Source organism: Petaurus breviceps, unplaced genomic scaffold (assembly GCF_028583685.1).
Source record: "Petaurus breviceps papuanus isolate PSGF00001 unplaced genomic scaffold, PetGlider_PUasm1.0 183, whole genome shotgun sequence".
NCBI lineage: Eukaryota > Metazoa > Chordata > Mammalia > Diprotodontia > Petauridae > Petaurus > Petaurus breviceps.
The window spans coordinates 2,740,285-2,758,365 of NW_027185791.1; the positions used below are offsets into that span (position 1 = coordinate 2,740,285).

The 18,081-nt window shown below is 38.1% G+C and overlaps 1 protein-coding gene across 6 annotated transcripts in view; it reads right to left on the reverse strand.

The window, feature by feature from the left end:
* Nucleotides 1–18,081, reverse strand: part of SPIN1 (spindlin 1) — a 121,515-nt gene that overhangs the window by 102,422 nt on the left and 1,012 nt on the right. Inside the window, exon 1 of one of the 6 annotated variants that reach the window (XM_069087809.1) lies at nt 17,413–17,631. The exons of the other annotated variants lie outside the window; for them this stretch is intronic. The gene's annotated coding sequence lies outside the window, so the exon portion shown is untranslated. Of the gene's footprint in view, nt 1–17,412; nt 17,632–18,081 lie in introns of those variants that run through there. 6 annotated transcript variants of the gene reach the window in all.

Genomic DNA, 18,081 nt, shown 5'->3' on the forward strand with positions numbered 1-18,081 from the left:
AAACCTTTTCCATTTCTGATTGTGAGCCAGTTTAATTGAGGGGACAAAGCGGAGAGGTAAAAACATGCATAATGAAGCAAAATAAATTCCCACATTGGCTACATCTGGCAATGTACATTTCATTCCGCAACTTGAGTCCATTCCTTCTGTCAGGAGGTGGGCATTATTGTAGAATTGTTGGTCACTGCACTGATCAATTAAGTCTTTCAAAGTGGTCTGTCTTTATAATGTTTTTATTGTATAAACTGTTTTCCTGGTTCTGCTAATTTTACTTTTCATCAGTTAATACAAGTCTTTCATATTTCTCTGAAACTATCTTTTGTGTCTTTTCTTATGGCACCAAAATATTTCATTACATTCACATAATTTCTTTAGCCATGCCCCAATGGCTTCCAGTTCTTTGCTATAACAAAGAAAATTGCTATAAATATTTCTATGCATAGGAGTACTTTTTTAAAAATTCCTCCAGGTAATGATTTAAACTGAGGAATGGCAAGCACCTTTAAGGGGCATAGAGAACCTTTGGACAGTGCCAAGGACGACAGCAGTACAAACTTTCTTTTCGATGTCTTTAGTAGCTGCTGAGGAGGCAAGGGCTATAGCACCTATAGAAGTAGATGGGCCACATCATGCATGATCCACAAGGATTGTTCCTGTGAATGGCTTTAAGTATCAGGGTATGAGCAGGACTGGAAGTCAGATGTACTCCAATTCCCAGGTCTCTTGGATGCAGGATCCTGCATTCCTTCTATAAGGGTGGGGAGTAAAAGGGGGACTGAGGTATTAATGGTGGTTTGACCTAACTAGCACACTGCTACTTTAAGGGCTAGTATGACCTCCTGTTTTTCTATGGCTGCAGGGTCTGGGCAAAAGCAAGGCTAGTGGTCTGAAGGTACCCTAAAATCCTACTATTCCCACGGCTCTTGGCTTGACCTACTAATCAGTTTCACTTACTACAGGAACATATAGAAAACAATTCTACAAGAATCTAAACAATTCCTACTACATAAAAATAAATGTTACTCTAACCAGAGTTCATCAAAGGAATTCAATTGAGCCATTCATCCAACAAATATTGATCAAGTGCCTAATATGAGCAAAGTACTGTGCTAGACATTGATTCTGATGAGAATGCAAAGATATTAAAGGTACGGCACAAGTCTTGAGAGAGTTTACAGTATAGTGGGTTAACAAGTAACAGAGAAACATTTACTTTCAAACCATGATCTGATGGGTACCTTTTTGTCTTTTTTTTCCCAGATACATCTTTCACTATTCTCAGCTGGGGGAGGAGGGAGGAAAGGAGTAAACAATATGTTCACTTTTTAAAATATTTACATTTGAGATATTTAGAAGGAAATACGTATATATAAAAATACAAATGTGCATACATACACAGTAGAAAGAAAGATGGTCTCAAACCCAGGAAGACCTAGGTTCAAGTCCCACAACTGATACATACTGTGTGACTGAGCAAGTAAGAGCCTCTCTTGATGCTTCAAAACTTTAAGTAGCGAAGAAGGTGCCAATCTGCACTGGTAGACAGTTCCCTACACTAACAGAACCAAAGCACTAGTCCCTGTGTCTATTTGAAATTTTATAAATTTTACCCTATTTTTTACTAAATTCAACAAAGTTTATCTTCAGACTTTCATTACTGAACTTTAACGACCATCAACAAAAGTTCAGTTCCACATTTAAGTGACCACTCTATGTGTGTAAGGCAATGCACTAAGCCAAGACCTTGGGTTGACAAAGATTAAAAATAAGTAAGAAAACAAAGTAATAAGCCTGTTACAAGAGAAGTCTAAATAAACTATAACTCACATTCGTATAGCAAAGTGTCAACCACCCTCTAAGATAGGTATTAAAAATAGTATTATCCCATTTTACAGCTAAAGAAAGTGACAAAGTGTAATGGGAATGCAAATTTGGAAGATCTTTCCTGCCCCTAGGCTGGAGTGCACCTGGAGCCTGGGGTGGGAGGCTTGTTTTTCAGTAGATACTTTTTGATTGGCCAGTGGGTCAATGGGGTTGTTACATTCTCTGAGCCAGGAGAAGGCTATATAAGCCCTGATGTGAGGCTTTGTTTTGGGGGCTCACTTTGAGAAGTGTTCTGTGATTTGATCTGGATTCTGGGAAGCCGTTGTCCGGAGGCCCCCCCCCTTTGAAAAACCCAGATGTTGAAAGCCAGATGTTGATTTGGTGTGGATGTAATGGTCGGACAGTTTGGAAAGCTGTCTACTTGAAATGTTTCTGTCTTGATAATTCTGCCTGTGTATTCTGAAGTTCGGGGTGCTGACCTTTTCCCCCTGAACTAGGTAAATGATACATATCTGACTGATTAAAGTAAGCTTGTTAACCCATCTTGAGTTGCTTTCCTTTATCAAAGCAGATCCAAGAACCTGTGCTGGCAGCAAACCCTGAGGACGCTTGGGGTGCTTGCTGCTACACAAAGAAATTATGTGATTTATCCATAATCACAAACTAAGGATCTGAGTCAGGATTCCAACCCATCCCCTGTCTCCATATATGGTATATATGTGTATATCATATACCATACCCCACACCCCACACCCCATACCATTCAGGCTCTCTAATATAACAGAGAAAAGATCCTTTACAGCTGGTAGGAAAGGAGAGAAGCAGGCAGAACAGATTTAGGAGAGGGAAATCAGGGGAAAATGTGTGATCCCAAAGATCCAACTATTAGAATAGACCCTATGGAGATCAAAGACAGAAAAACGTCCCACATATACCAACAGCAAAAAAAAAAAAAAAATTGAAACATAGTAACCATCAATGAATTAGGGAATGATTAACAAATTGTGGTACATTAATGAATCAGAATGCTACTGCTCATGATGATATAGTGAACATAAAGTATTTAGAGAAATACAGAAGACCTTTATGAACTGATAAGTAAACTGAACCAGGAAAACAACATACATGATTACAACCATGTAAATGGAAAGAACAATAGAACAAAACTGAATGCTGTGTAATTATGACCAAGCTTGACCCTGGGTGTGGAACAATTCCTACACCGTCAGATTTGGTTGATGTTAACTTTGCTAAGTTAAACTGCTTTTCTCCTTTTTCTGTTTTATTCTTTGTTACAAGGTATGTGCAGGGATATACTAAAAAATTAAAGTGAGAAAAAGTTATCACAATTTTTAAAAGATACTGTCAACCATGTGTAGATTTCCTTAAGAATGTTGCAAACTCATATACAATCAACTATCAGTCAATTTGTAGATGTGGGGCTGCAGGGAGAGGATACTTCTTCACCTGATGGCTATTTCTTCAAGTTATTATCCCATCTCTCTTCTTTCATAGACAAATTCCTAGAAAGAATTTCCTACACTCATTGTCACTATATTCCTCACCTGCCACCCACTTCCCAAACCCTTGCCAATTGACTTCTAACCCCATCACCACCACAGAAGCATCCTCTGAACAATTAAAAATGATCTAGCGTTAAATCTTTTTCTGTTATTTTTTTTTTACTTCTCTGCAGACAGTGTCAATCAAACCCCTCTTCTTGAAAACACTGTTATCCCTAGGCTTACAACGATACCACTCTCTTAGTTCTCCTCCTACCTATCAGTTACTTCTCAGTCTTCTTTACTTGGTCACTCTGGAGGCATCCAGCAGGTCCTATTGAGTCTTCTTCTCTTTATACTCTTACCCTTGGTGATTGCATCAGCTCCCACAGGCTCAGTTATAAATCTCTATAAACCATTCCCAAATTAATACATCTAGTGCTCATTTTTCCCCTGAATTCCAATCTCACATTATCAACACATGCCAGATAGCTCAAGTTGGAAATCTGGTAGACCTAAAAAAAACTCAAAGGCATAAACTCATATTTATCCAAAAATGCATTCCTCTTCCAAAATGTCCTTACTTCTCTTGAGTGCACCATCATCCTCCCAGTTGGCTGGTTCAAAAAAATAAAAATCCTTCTAATCTCTTCCCTCTCCATCTAGTCTTCTAGAAAAATTATTGCTCCATTATCACCACTTACTAATATTCATTCAATCTCTCCCTGTCTACTGGCTACTTCCCTACTGTCTATGTAACAAGCCAATATTTATCCCATCCTCACAAAATACAAAAAAGAAAAAACAACCCCTCACCTGACCCATCCATTCCTGATAGCTATCATCCTTCAACTTTCCCTCCCATTCCTGACTAAACTCCTAAAGAAGGACTGTCTCTACAATAGGTGTCTTCATTTATTATTTCTCACTCTCTTAGCTCTCTACAATCTGGCTTCTTCATCATTCAACTAAACTGCTTTCTCCAAAAGCTTCTAATTAACTGTCAAATCTGAAGGCCTTTTCTCAATACTCCTTCTTGCTGAGTTTTCTGTAGCCTTTAACACTGGAGATGCCCCTTCTCCTTTGTGTTCTCTCTTTTCCAGTCCAACACCGCTGCCAGACGCTTCCCCCTCCAAGCTGTCACGCTGCTCCCTTGGCCTTCAGATCAATGTCCCAAAAGGCTCCCTGGGCTGGTCCCGCTTGTTTCTCTTCCTTCCACTATTTCCATTGGTGCTATCATCGGCGTCCATAGAGATCAGCTGCATAGATCTGATCAAATCTCATCAGCTGACTGCTAATCATCTCTATGCAGATGAATCTCAGATCTATTTGTCCAGTCCTAACCTGTCTACTGAGTTCCACTCCTCACATCTCCAACTTGGACATTTCTAACTGAAGTCCTGTAGACATCTTAAACTTGATGTGACTCAAAATGAACTTATCATCTTTCCCCAAAACCTCTCCCCTCTTCCTAATTTACCTATTACTGTTAAAGGTTCCACTCTCCTCCCAGACATCCAGGCTTGAAACCTATGTGTCATCCTCAATTCCTCACCCTTTCTCATGTCCCCACACCTAATCAGTTGTCAAGTCCTGTCTCTTATCTTCAAAACCCCTTTTCTCTTCTGACACTGCCACAACCCCAGTGCAGGGCCCATGGCCCTCATCACCCCACTCCTGGACTACTGACTACTAGCTGGCCTCCCTGCCTCTGATCTCTCCTCACTCCAGAGCCAGGTGGAGTTTCTGATCATGTAGATCCAGGTTCAGGCCTACCGGGCACTGGAACAGCTAGACCAGGTTACCACATTCTCTGTGAATAGCTGGGGAAGAAAAGGGCTGATTAAGAAAGCTGTGATCCTGGGGTGGCTTGGTGGCGCAATGAGTAAAGTGAGGGCTCCGGAGTCAGGAGGACCCGAGTTCGGTTCCAACCTCAGATACTTAACACCCACACAAAAACTAGCCATGTAACCTTGGGCAAGTTACTTAACCCCAATTGCCCTTCAAAAAGAAAAAAAAAAAAAGAAAGCTGTGATCTAAATGTCTTAAAGAGCTAATCTAGGTTTGGGGTCAAGTCCTTACTTTTTCATCTATATTTTCTCAAATGTAAAGCACAGGGACAGAAGACCTCAAGGCCAGAGACTGTATTACTCTACTTTTCCTCACTTCATAGCAAGTGACTACAGTCAAGTAGTAAACAGAAGAGAACATTTAAAAGTCCTAAAGAAAGGATTCACCTTGCAAAATTGCTAAGAGATATATCTGAAAATTAAGATACCTTATGACTATCATCAAAAAACTTATTACCAAAAGACAAAAATAACACGGGAAGTTTTAAGAATGCACAGAATAATCAGGGTCAGGCATGACTACAGTTCTATTAAGGTAACATTACAGATATTAATTTTCTTGTTGCTGTTCCCAAAGAGGCCTCCACCTCTACTGTGGACATGCTCCTCTATACCAGCAGGATTTCTGACAATAGTGCCTGTGGCTGCAGATTATTGGAATGAACACTAGCCTTGGAGTCAAGGGAGACTAAGGTTCAAATTCCAAGATGTACCAGCTATATAACTCTGGTAAGTCATTTAATATAGGAACACAGATATAGAGCTAGAAAAGACCTCAGGTGTTATCTGGTCCTTTCTGTGTTTCAATTCCTCATCTGTAAAACAGAAAATACTTGCTAACCACTAACTGTGAGAAAAATATTTTTGAAATACTGCACAAATATGAATTATTAGATCTAATATCAAAAATATTATACACAGCTCAGACACTTAGCACCCACCCAGAAACACCTAGCCGTGTAACCTTGAGCAAGTTACTTAACCCCAATTGCTTAGGGGCGGCCAAGTGGCTTAGCGAGAAAGAGCACCGGCTCCAGTGTTGGGATGACCTGGATCAAGTCCGGGCTCGGATGTTCAGCACCACACCCAGAAATGACTGGCCGCGTAACCTTGAGCAAGTTACTTAACCCCAATTGCTTTAAAAATATATATATATATATATATATATATTATACACAGAAATGCACATAAGACCAAAACACATCATAAAACGCATGTTGTAAAAGGATATAAACAAATGATACTCAAAAGAATTACAACGAAAAAACATGAAAAACTGCTTCAAAACACTAATTTAAAAAAAATTGAAATCAAAGTAACAATGAAGTTCTCCTCACATACCCAAAGTCCAAAGTTTTGACCCAAAGTCAAGAGTACAGCTGATGCAATTTTGTTAAATTACTTGTTTTCTCATCTTCCTTACAAGGAAGGTGAAGCTGGGTAGAAAATGTAGGAAGAATATATTTGGTAACAAAAAGGATCACTTTTTAAACCTAAGTTATTATTGATTAACTTCAAAATCTACTTTTCAAAAGCAACAAACAACAATTTGTCTACTGCTGAACTCTACAATTCATTGCTAATAACATAATGTGATTTGTAAAAAATTCTTTTTGAAGTTACCAACTTTATTTTAAAAGACCTGAACTTCCATTTCCAAAGGATTACTTATTTATTTTGTATATAGTATATTAAATATAGTATTTCCCAAATGATAGAAATAAAATTCCACAAGGCCATTTGTGTTTGGAATTTTCCTGTTAAAGATACTGAAGTGATTTACTCAGTCCTTCTTCAGCTCATTTTACAGATGGGGAACTAAGACAAACAAGGTTAAATGACTTGCCCAGGGTCACAGAGCTAATGTGTGTATGAGGTATGTGTAATATGTGTAATATGTGAACTCTGAAAAATGAGACTTCCTGACACCAGGCCTGGCACTCTATCCACTGAATCAAAGCATTCTAGAAAGCAGCAATTTTCTATTCCAATATAAAGAAACAAGTTGTGCATCATTGCAACAATACATAAATACTCCCTCCATTTACATTTACTATTAGCTACTGTCTAAACCAACCTTCATTTAGAAACAGACTAGGAAAATAAGGCATTATAAAAATACAAAAGTAACCCTCTAGTCACTTTAACATGAAATAAAACCTCTGAAATAGGCCTAGATGTTAGGCATTAAAAACAGATTAAAACATCACACCCTACCCTCAAACAAGAAAACTTTTGCCTGGGTTCCAAATCCACTTCTGAGGCTTACCAGATCTTTGGCCCTGGGCAAGTCACTGTCCTTTCCAATAAAAAGTGTTGTCCTGGGGCTAGTAAGAACATATAGGTAAAGTATTTTGCAAACATTAAAAGTATATCTACATGTCAGTTATAATATTCTATTTTAATGAAGATTATTTGGTACTCTTATTCATAGCTACAAATTAGACATTTAATACCAAAATTTTGGAACCTGAAATCATAATGGCCCAAGGGGCAACAGAAAGACAACTGTTGGGCATAGGAATGTACAGTGTATTTCCAATAATGGTTTTATAATAATAAAAAGTGTTATACAAAGACAATGCTGAGATTTATGACCAGGAGGTAGTGTGGTCAAGCAGCAAAAATGAAGGACATCAGGGGTGGCTAGGTGGCATAGTGAATAGAGTACCTGCCTTGGAGTCAGGAAGACCTCAGTTCAAATATGGCCTCAGACACTAAACACAAAAACTAGCTGTGTGACCTTGGGCAAATCACTTGACACCAACTGCCCTCCAAAAAGCCAAAAAAAAAAAAAAGGGGACAACAGAAAAGGGGCAGCTAGGTGGCGCAGTGAATAGAGCAGCAGCCCTGAAGTCAGGAGGGCCTGAGTTCAAATGCAGCCTCAGACACTTGACACTTAACTAGCTGTGTGACCTTGGGCAAGTCACTTAACCCCAATTGCCTTCCCCCTTCAAAAAAAAGAGACAACAGAAAACAAACACTAAAATGATAACACCAAGATACTAAAAGAACCAGAGAAAAGTCTCAATCATAGAGTAACCCCTATACTGTAGATTTATATAAAGACCTAAAAAAGAATAACACAAGATGAGGAAGAATGACAGGGCTACATCTCTCAAGGGAGTAACCTACATTTATGAGGTCATAGATCCAAATAGAACGATCTATATACAGTAAAGGAAGACATTTTTGGGCGGCTAGGTGGCGCAGTGAGTAAAGCGCTGGCCCTGGAGTCGGGAGGACCCGAGTTCGGTTCCAGCCTGAGACACTTAACACCCACACAAAAATACTAGCCGTGTAACCTTGGGCAAGTTACTTAACCCCAAATTGCCCTCCAAAAGGCAAAAAAAAAAAAGACATTTTTACACTGATAAGACTCTAATATGTTCAAAACCACACTGTAGAACAAATGTGACTTTTGGGCCACTTCAGTTCAAAATACTTACTATATTCTTAGACAAGCTCTTCAACTAGTTACCAAACACAGGATACACACAATAGGGAAACACTTCCTAGGTAGAGATGGGATTTTATGAGTTTCATGGACAAATTTTTTAATTGTTATGGTTTTGAAATAGACACTTTCCAACATTCAAATGAGCTTATAAAATATATTACTGGAAAAGAGTCTATTGTTAAGAGAAACAATGTGCCTTTTATTTTGTTAAGTTTTACTAGCCTTTCCCTACCCCACACACACACTCCCTTGAGCCAACTCCTATAAAATGAAAGCAAAACTGACCAAAAAAAAAAAAAAAAGGATTAGATCTGATAGGAAATATAAGCTTCAACCTCTGCTCTTAGAGACCAAGATTAGTCTGGGAAACCAAACTGAGTTAGGCTGCCCTTTGACACTGATTTCAATCACATTACAATAGTTGTATATATTATTATTCCATTTGAGCAACTAAGTGGCACACTACATAGATCACTGGGCCTGGATTTAGAAAGACCTGAATTCAAATCCAGCCTCAGACACTTCACCAGATGTATGAACCTGGGCAAATCACTTAAATTGTCTTCATCAGTTTCCTCAACTGTAAAAGGGGATAATAATAGCACCTACTTCCCAGGGTTGTTGTGATCAAATGAGACAATATTTATAAAGCACTTAGCACAGTGCTTGGCACACAGTAGGCACTTAATAAATGCTTGTTCCCTTGTTTCACTCTGCATCTCATAGGAGTCTTCCAAAGTTTCTCTGAATTCCTGTAAAAACTTCTTTAAATTTATTTTTATTTAGTACCTTATTTTTCCGCAGTTACATGTAAAAACAATTTTTAACATTCATTCTTGTAAAATATTATTCCATTACATTCATACCATAAGTTGTCCAAACATCCAACTATCAGGTGTTCATTTTGTTTCCAATTTTATATAGATACAAAAAGTGATACAATAAATATTGTCACCCTTTTTGAAGTATAAAACCAGTAAAGTCTAAATTGTTTTCCAGAATGGTTACAATTTCACAAGTACAAAAAGTGTAAACGAAAAGGATATGTCCTTTAATTTTGATATATTGCACAAGGACCACTGTATCTAATAACAAGTAGCGATTCCCTCTTGTGTGATGATTATCTACCCTGTTGCAGTCACTGCGTATATTCTTCTTTTGGTTACAGTTCCACATCCCCTTCCCTCTTTCCCTCCCACTCCTTCATGTCATACAAATAGGGGGATGGTCTGATGCAGGAGAATCACTGGACTTGGGAGTGAGAAAACAAGCTTTAAATCATAGATCCAATACATACCAATGGAGATAATAGGTAAATCCTTTCTCTAGACTTCAGTTTTCTTATATATAAAATGATGGGGTTGGGCTAAGATGATTTCTAAGTTCTCTTTCAGATCTAAACCTTATCTCTTATGAAGTCATGATTCTTTGAATTCTTCATATTCATTATCTTCATACCATACTATGTTCTGCCATCCTTCAATAAATAACGTGATTTTGTTTCCCACTTTTTGTTATCAAAAATATTATGGAAGCAGTTATTTCTTCTTGCAATCAATAACTATCAGTCTCTTCTAGCCATTAATAACTTTGTTGAGACTGAAAATTCCACTAGTATAATACCTCAATTAAAAGGTTATGAATCATTTCACAGTTTCACCTGCAATGAATTAACAAACTTGTCTCCCCATCACCTCTTCAATTCAGTCAAGCGCCATTTATTAAGCACTTCCTCACGCATCAGGCACTGCGCTCCGTCTGATGGCAAGACAACGCGGAAATAACTATGTACAAACAAGCTACAAACAGAGGGTCAATCAGAGGCGATGAGTAGAAGAAAAGCATCAAAGATGAGGAAGGGCTCCTTCAAAACATAAGGCTTCAGCTGGGACTTGAAAGAAGCCAGGAGGCAGAGATGAGGATGGAGAGCATTCTAGACACGAGGAACAGCCTGTGAAAATGTCTTTAGTCAGGAGATACAGTGTATCATCTAAGGACCAGCAACGAGACCAGTGTCACTGGATTATAGTGTGTGGAAAGGAATCAGGTATAAGACACTGGAAAAGTAGGAGGGGCCAGGTTTGAGTGTCAAACAAAATGTATGTATTTGATCCTGGGGCGGGACAGTGCAGAATGATGAATGAAGAATGACCCTGAGGGAGCGAGAGGATGGCAGTAGTAAAAGACAATAACAGAGAAGTTTAAGAAGGGAGATGGCTTGGAGAAAAAGATAAAGAATTCCGTTTTAGACATGCAAAATGTAAAATGTCTATAGCATATCTAGTTTAAGTTGTCTTATAAATAGGCAATTGTAGATTGTGAGTCTGGAGGTTTAGGAAAGAAGTTAAGATTGGAAAAAAGGTAAGGCTGAGAATCATCATAATTAGAAATGGTCACTAAAACCATGGGAGTTGAGATCACCAAGTAAAAAGCAGAGGTGTAAAAACATGAGGCCCAAAGCATATTAAAAAGCAACTGAGAAATGTTTAGCAAAATACAATGCAACATAGATAATGTTAATTTGTGGTTTTCTAAGTCAATATGTGGCTGCAGAGATGTTTCTATTTGAGACTGACACCACTGGCGAGAACAGAAGAAGGTCCAGGACAGAAACCTTAGGGGACAGTTTTCCTGTCTTTTGCTAATTTGATAGTTATGCTAGCTTAGGACTGTTTGATTTCTATTTCTGATTAGTAATTCTGGATATAATTTTCAGGTGTTTAATCATGGATTGGTTCTTCTTTTGCAAATCATTAGATTGGAGGGAAATATTTTTTAATCTTATAGGTCTGTCAATTCCTTCTAGGTTTTCAATGTCAGATATTTATAGCTGTTAATGTAAAGTTTCTTCCCAAATCCTACCTTTTCTTGTACTTCAAACTGTGCTGACTTGATTTATGCAAAAGTTTTATTTACGTAATCAACATTATGTTTCACTGTGACAGTTAAGCTCCACTCTAAATTTTTTATGACGCAACTTTTTATATTTAGACCATTATCTATTTGGAATTTTTGTAATAATACAAGGTATAACATTCTTATCTAAATGTATTATTCAGTGAACTGCTATACAGTTTTTCAAGCAATTATAGAATAGAGTTCCTTTAGTTAGTAATTTGTTCACTTGGTTTTTTGGAACACTACACTGCTGCACATGTTTTTTCCCTCTAAGTCCTGCCTATTTGGTCTATAATTCACTTTCATAATTCTATGTATTATATTTTATGCACTTAAAAAAATTCTGAGTCCATACGCATCACCAGATTGCCAAAGGAGTTCATGAACAGCTGCCAATTCCTTATAGATTTTGAATGCCAGATATTTATTAGGTATTTAGTGCAAAGTTTACCCTTAAGTCACCAAAAAGTTAAGATCCTCTGGTCTAGAAAACCTTGTATGTAAAAACTCTTATAAAATATACATATACCCAAAGAATATAAAGGTTGGTTGAATTATGCAAATTTAAAGAACATTCCATGTGGAAGAACTAAGAGACTCTTAAATTGGAAAAAATTCTAAAGAACAGATTCAAGAGAACTCTGGCAGGTAAAAGATGTTAAAAGTAAAAGGGGCGGTAGAATCAAAAAGAAGTGTCCTGACAAGAGGTATGATCCTAACATAGTCTACTTCAGGTAAATTACAACTTGAGTACCACAATGAAGGTCAAATGGCTATAAAACAACAATGCCTTAATGTGATTTCTCAACAGAAACAGCTTTAAAACAGTAGATTACACAAGTAGGTGCTTAATAAATGTTTACTTATGTGGCAAACAGTAGAAACTTTTTAAATGAGCACCGAGATTGATAGTATTAAGAAACACATAAAAAAAAGAACCCAGATGCTTTACAAAGATTTATCACAGTGCTGAAACAAGGTCTACACAGGGTTCAAATGAAAGATGGATTCCCAATAGTTAGTGAGATCTGTCCTCCAGCTGCCAGTTGAAATTGAGTCCTGGAATGTTGTAGATTCTCCTTTCAAACAGCTCAATTTGACCTAAATATCCACACAGAAAAAACAAAGTACTATGATTTACAGTTATTGAGACTATGACATAAAACTGGACAAACAATAAGCTTCATCCAGAACTGAAAGAGGAAGAGTACTGTTTTGACTGCATTTGAAATGTTCTCAATGACCAGAAGCTTGTCACTGAAACAAACAAATCTTCAATGTATTTCCAATGATACTTTGATACTACAAATGATACTACAAACCACGAAATACCACAGTCTTCAAGAAATAAACTGTATTACCCAAAGGGCAATGGACAATGCAGAGATTATATGGTGGGCATAAAGAAGTCACAGAATTTTATAACCAAACTGCACACAAAGTGCAGTGAAAGGAAAAAGTGGATGCCAAACTAAGGTAGGACAAATTAAGAATCACTGGAGACAGAAAGAAAAATAGTTTGTACCCAAAGTGAAGGATGTTGAAGAAAAGAACAAAGAGAGACATCAGATTGGAATTCAGAAGTTTATATACTCTCTGAGGGGAGGAAAAATAAAGTAGTAATGTAGCTTACATTTATGTAAGACTTTATGGATTGTCAAAAACAAACTTACAAATACTATTTAATTTGAACCTATTAATTATTCTCAGCTTTAGTTCTCTAGTGCTATGTGACTTGCTGAAGGTCATACAACTAATAAGTGGTAATGTCAATATTCAATAAATACTTATTAAGTATCTACCATGTGCCAGGTACTGGGCTAAGCTTGAGAATCTAACTGGTCTGACTCCAAGTCCAGTGTTCTTTCCATCAGATACGCTACCTCTCTTACATTAATTATCACAATTTCAGTATGATAGTTTCTTTTGAGGAGGGAGTTTAAATAGGCAAACCAAAAGATACCATTAGAAAAATGACCACAAGGGTGGATATTTTATTCAAATTTACAAGCATCTATTAAACACCTACCATGTCTTACATACTGTTTAAGCACTAGAGATACAAAAACAAAGGTGAAAGAGTCATATTCTAATGGAGGTGATAACGTTCAAAAAACGTAAATATACATGCACACACAGGGCAGTTTTGGGAAGGAGGGAACTATTGGCTGGGGGATCAAGAAAGGATTTATGTAGAAGGTGGTAAGGAAACTTAATTTTGAAGGAAATCAGGGATTCCAAAGAGGGAGGAAGCAAAGGAGCAAGGGGGAAGCATTTCAAAAATGGAAGGTATGCAATGAAAAAGGCTCTAGACAAAGAAAGCATCTGATTCTATAAAACCATGGTTATGATAGGATCACTTGAGATTATCCTGATATGTATTTCTCTAGCTCTAGGATTCTTGCAAAAAAAAAAAAAATGTAAAGATAAAGAAGGGACCTAGCTGTGAAGGGCCAAAGAGAAGAGCTTTTTATCCTAGAGATAAGAGGAAACAATACTGTTTATTGAATAGGGTTGGATAACATGGTCAGACTTACACTTCAAGAAAGTAATTTTGCCAGCTAGATGGAGGAGATTGAACAGAGAGACTTAAGCTAGGAAGATTAAATAGGAGACTATTCCAACGTTGCCAGTCAGAGGTTATGAAGGCTATATAAGCATGGAGATGGAAATGCTGTGGAGTTTGAAAACAAAATTAGGCAATTGATTGGAAACATATGGTGTGTAAAAGATGCCTCTGAGGCTTCGAACCCGGGTAACTGGAAGGATGGTAATATTCTTGAAAGCAATGGGGAAGTAGACAAGAGTAGGTTTGACACAAAAGAATAATGATTTAGACATGGAGTTTATGACTTACCAATGGAATGTTCAGTTAGAAATGAAGGACTAGAGCTCAGGAGAGACCAAGGCTACATACATAGATTTGGGTTTTAGTCACAGAGATTGAACCCATGGGAGCTACACATACACTAGATTTCATCCTTCCAAACACAATTATCTGTATTTCTGACCTGGATGTTGTAGCAGTCTGGGGCCCTCTTGGGTCCAGGAATCTCCCAGATTGACAGGAGAGGTAAAAGGTTAGCTGGAGGACTGTCAAAAGTGAATTTAAAATACATGCTTTATAAAGTCAAAGATAGCTGTGGTTTAGTCTAAGTGCTTTAAATGCCATTCTATCTGTTCACATCAGTAGAAATTTAATGACAGCCTGTGGGAAAAATTATTTTATCCAAACTTTTGACAGATTATTTCCACATCAAAATACCACGAGATCGCAAAATAATAGGGGAAAAAAATTATAAATGAAGAAAAACAAAGATCAGTATGTAGTACTGATTATTATCTCTTTTAGATAGAAAAGTCGGGCTCTGAAAGGTTAAATGTTTAATAAAACCGAGAGCTGGGTCTTGAATCCAAACCCTCCAAGTCCGAGTCAAGTGTGACAGTCCCTTACTCCTCTCTTCTGTATCTGCTCCATGATGGTAAATCTGGCCAATCTCACACTCAAGGTCAGTTTTATGAGATGTCTAAGGAACCTAACCACTATTTAAATGGTTTCCAAGGAGAAATTCGTTGCTTTTTACAACCAACTTACAAAGGAACTTGTAGAATACAACCTATTGCCAACATGAAAATGATAGATGGTACTATTTCTTAAGACTATTGGGAGTCCATGAGATCAACCTGATCCAAACTTCAACAGTTCTCTTCAGTAAAGAGCCAAATCAGGAGCAATCTCTATAAATTTCCAAACTTCACCAACAGTGTAGCCTCTTTCAATTTTTCAAAGTAAAGGAACAGCCTAGACAACAAAAAACTTAGTTAATAGGCAAGGACACAAAGTACTAATATTTTCTTATGAACTGGGATTAAAAACATTATGTGAAAGACTCACTACGTTCCAGAACTGTAAGGTCTAAAGAAACAGCTTTTAATGTGGTAAATTTTGTTACTTCTACTTCAATTTTGTCTAGCTATTTCTCTTCCAGACATTTAATTATTATGAGTAATAGCAATACTACTAGTGTACTCTGTCCATTATTCCCATAGCACTTGGGTTTGTTCATATGTTTCCTTTCAGCCATCACTATGCTCAAAAGGGCAACTGGTAGAAGTAAACTAGCAAAGAATCAAAAATCAAAAACTTAACTTTAAGACCTAAATAAGTATTAATGAGGAATGACTTAACTTGACATATATATCCTTTTACTAAGATAAAGTGATCACCATATTGGGTAATGAAAATTCTACTATGAATTACATTTTTGTCCATTATGAAATATACAGACAAAGCTAAATATTTTATGACCTCTTTGTGAAACTTCTACAACCTTTAAATGAGTACTTATAAACACTGTATCTAAAATGTTAACCCCCAAAGCCAAGATCAGTGTTTACTCACTAACAAAAGCTTTGTAAAAATCAATTACAGCGTTCCCATCTGTCCTTAAATTAACTGCAGTTCCTTCTAGAAACTTCTAACAAAAAAGTTACATAGCATTTCATTTATTTTTTTGATAGCTCATATACTACCACACAATGAAACTTTAGACTACACTTGTATCAATGGTAAAGTGAGGCGACCTTCAGCTTCTAATGATATTTTTCAGCCTTATTACCCAAACTCTTAAAACATTCATGATGGCATTTATTGCCAGCTTTACAATTCACTTTACATTAGTTTATTATTTATAATATTAAATGGACAAAGAGAGAAGTACATATAAGTGGTAAGACATAAGTGAAAACAGAGTCAGTCCTAAAGTTAGAAAAACTTGGGTTCAAATCTGGCCTCCAGTGTCATCCCAAGTAATTCTCTAAAACAGTGTGTCATGGACAACACCTTCCAAAAATGTTTTAAATGCATAAAATAAAATACATAGGATTGCAAAGGAAACCAATTATATCAGCGTGTAGTTATTAAAAAAAAAATTAAGCTCACAGACCCCAGGTTAAGAACTAAGACCAAGTTGCAGAGCAGGTGCCAATCTGTTTCCTCATGGGGAGTTTCCAGTGTCAATAAAATCACAGGGCCAGCCTCTTCCTCCCCTTAACACACACACAGACACACACACCGCACAAAACACACTTTTAGTAAAATATGCTCTATGCTCAAGGTCATTTTAAATCAGATAAATATACAAAAAGAAATGTATTTTAGCCACCATTAATGCAGTAGTAAAGTGAGCAAAGGATTGCTTCAGTCTTAGTAAAACCAGGAGAGGGTGCTATCAATGCCCAGTGTTTCAGGAGCAAGAGATACATGCTAGTCTATTTCATCGGAAGCAACAAAAACATGCCTTTGCTAGTTACACTTAACAATCTCACTCGGGGTGGAGGCCTCGAAATGAGATTAACAATACATTTTAGATTGGATGTAATAATAGTCACAAGAGTAGGTTCATCCATAAAAAAAATCGACACTGCAAAACAGATTTGGCAAGATTTAAAAGCAGTTCCTGAATAACATGGTCCTGACAACCCCTTAAACACTGAAGACAGCACTAGGGAGGAGAAAAACAGGTATACTGGAAGAGTCGTCGTTAATTTCACCCTACAAACACTTATGATGGAATTGATAGTTATTTTTGCAACTGATCCCTTGTAATGAATGAGTCTCATCCTGAAAAGAAAAATGGCCCCACGGTATTTTGCAATACTAGAATATTTTATCTTTGCCAACAATTTTGGTGCATCATTCTCCACCCTCTCCTCCCCCCCCCCCAAATACGCAGACAGCAATCTACCTTCAATCACAGAGCTAACCCCAGACCCCGCTGCTTCTGGAGGCTTGCACATAATCCAAAGCCTCTATCGTTTCCGATTTATTTTGTTTGCAAACAAGCGAAAGGCGAAAGCTCCAAAGCAAGGACCTTACCCTTGAAATCCCGCCATGCACGCAATAAAGAGGGCGAATCTCCTTCCTCCTGGAAAGGGGGGAGGAGAGGAGAGGGGAGAGAGGGGGAGGAGATGCTAGACGAAAGGAAGTAGGAAAAGGAAACAAAAGCAGGAGGGAATGGAGCCTAAGAAGCGGAGACAGAGGGAGGCGTCGAGGCTGTGGGAGTCGAGGGAACCGCGTCAGCCATGTTGTGTGTGTGTGTGTGTCTGTGTGTGTCGGTTCGGTATTTACAAAGCTACGGCTGCAATAGCGCTTTCGAGTCTTGGTACAGGAAAGGGGGAGATGGGGGCCGGCGGGTGGGGGCGGGGAGAGAAGAGATGGGCTGAGGGGAGGGGGTGCAGACAAGAGGGAGAAGGAAAGAAGGGGACAGCGGAGAAGCAGCAGCAGACAAAGGAACCCAGCAATGCCTGCCTGCCTCTCCACACACACACACACACACACACTCCCCCTCCCCCTCTGCTCCAGCAACTTCAAGCCCCGCAATCAGTGTGTGAACTCCAGAGCCGGGAGCAGCGTCAACACCAGCTCCCTCTCCAGCCTCAACCTCTCACTAGCACCGACGCCACAGCTCCCACAACGCACAACACCCCGCCCCTGCTGCAATGCAGCCCCATTCTGCCAGAGCCGCCTGCCCCCCCTTAAAAAAAA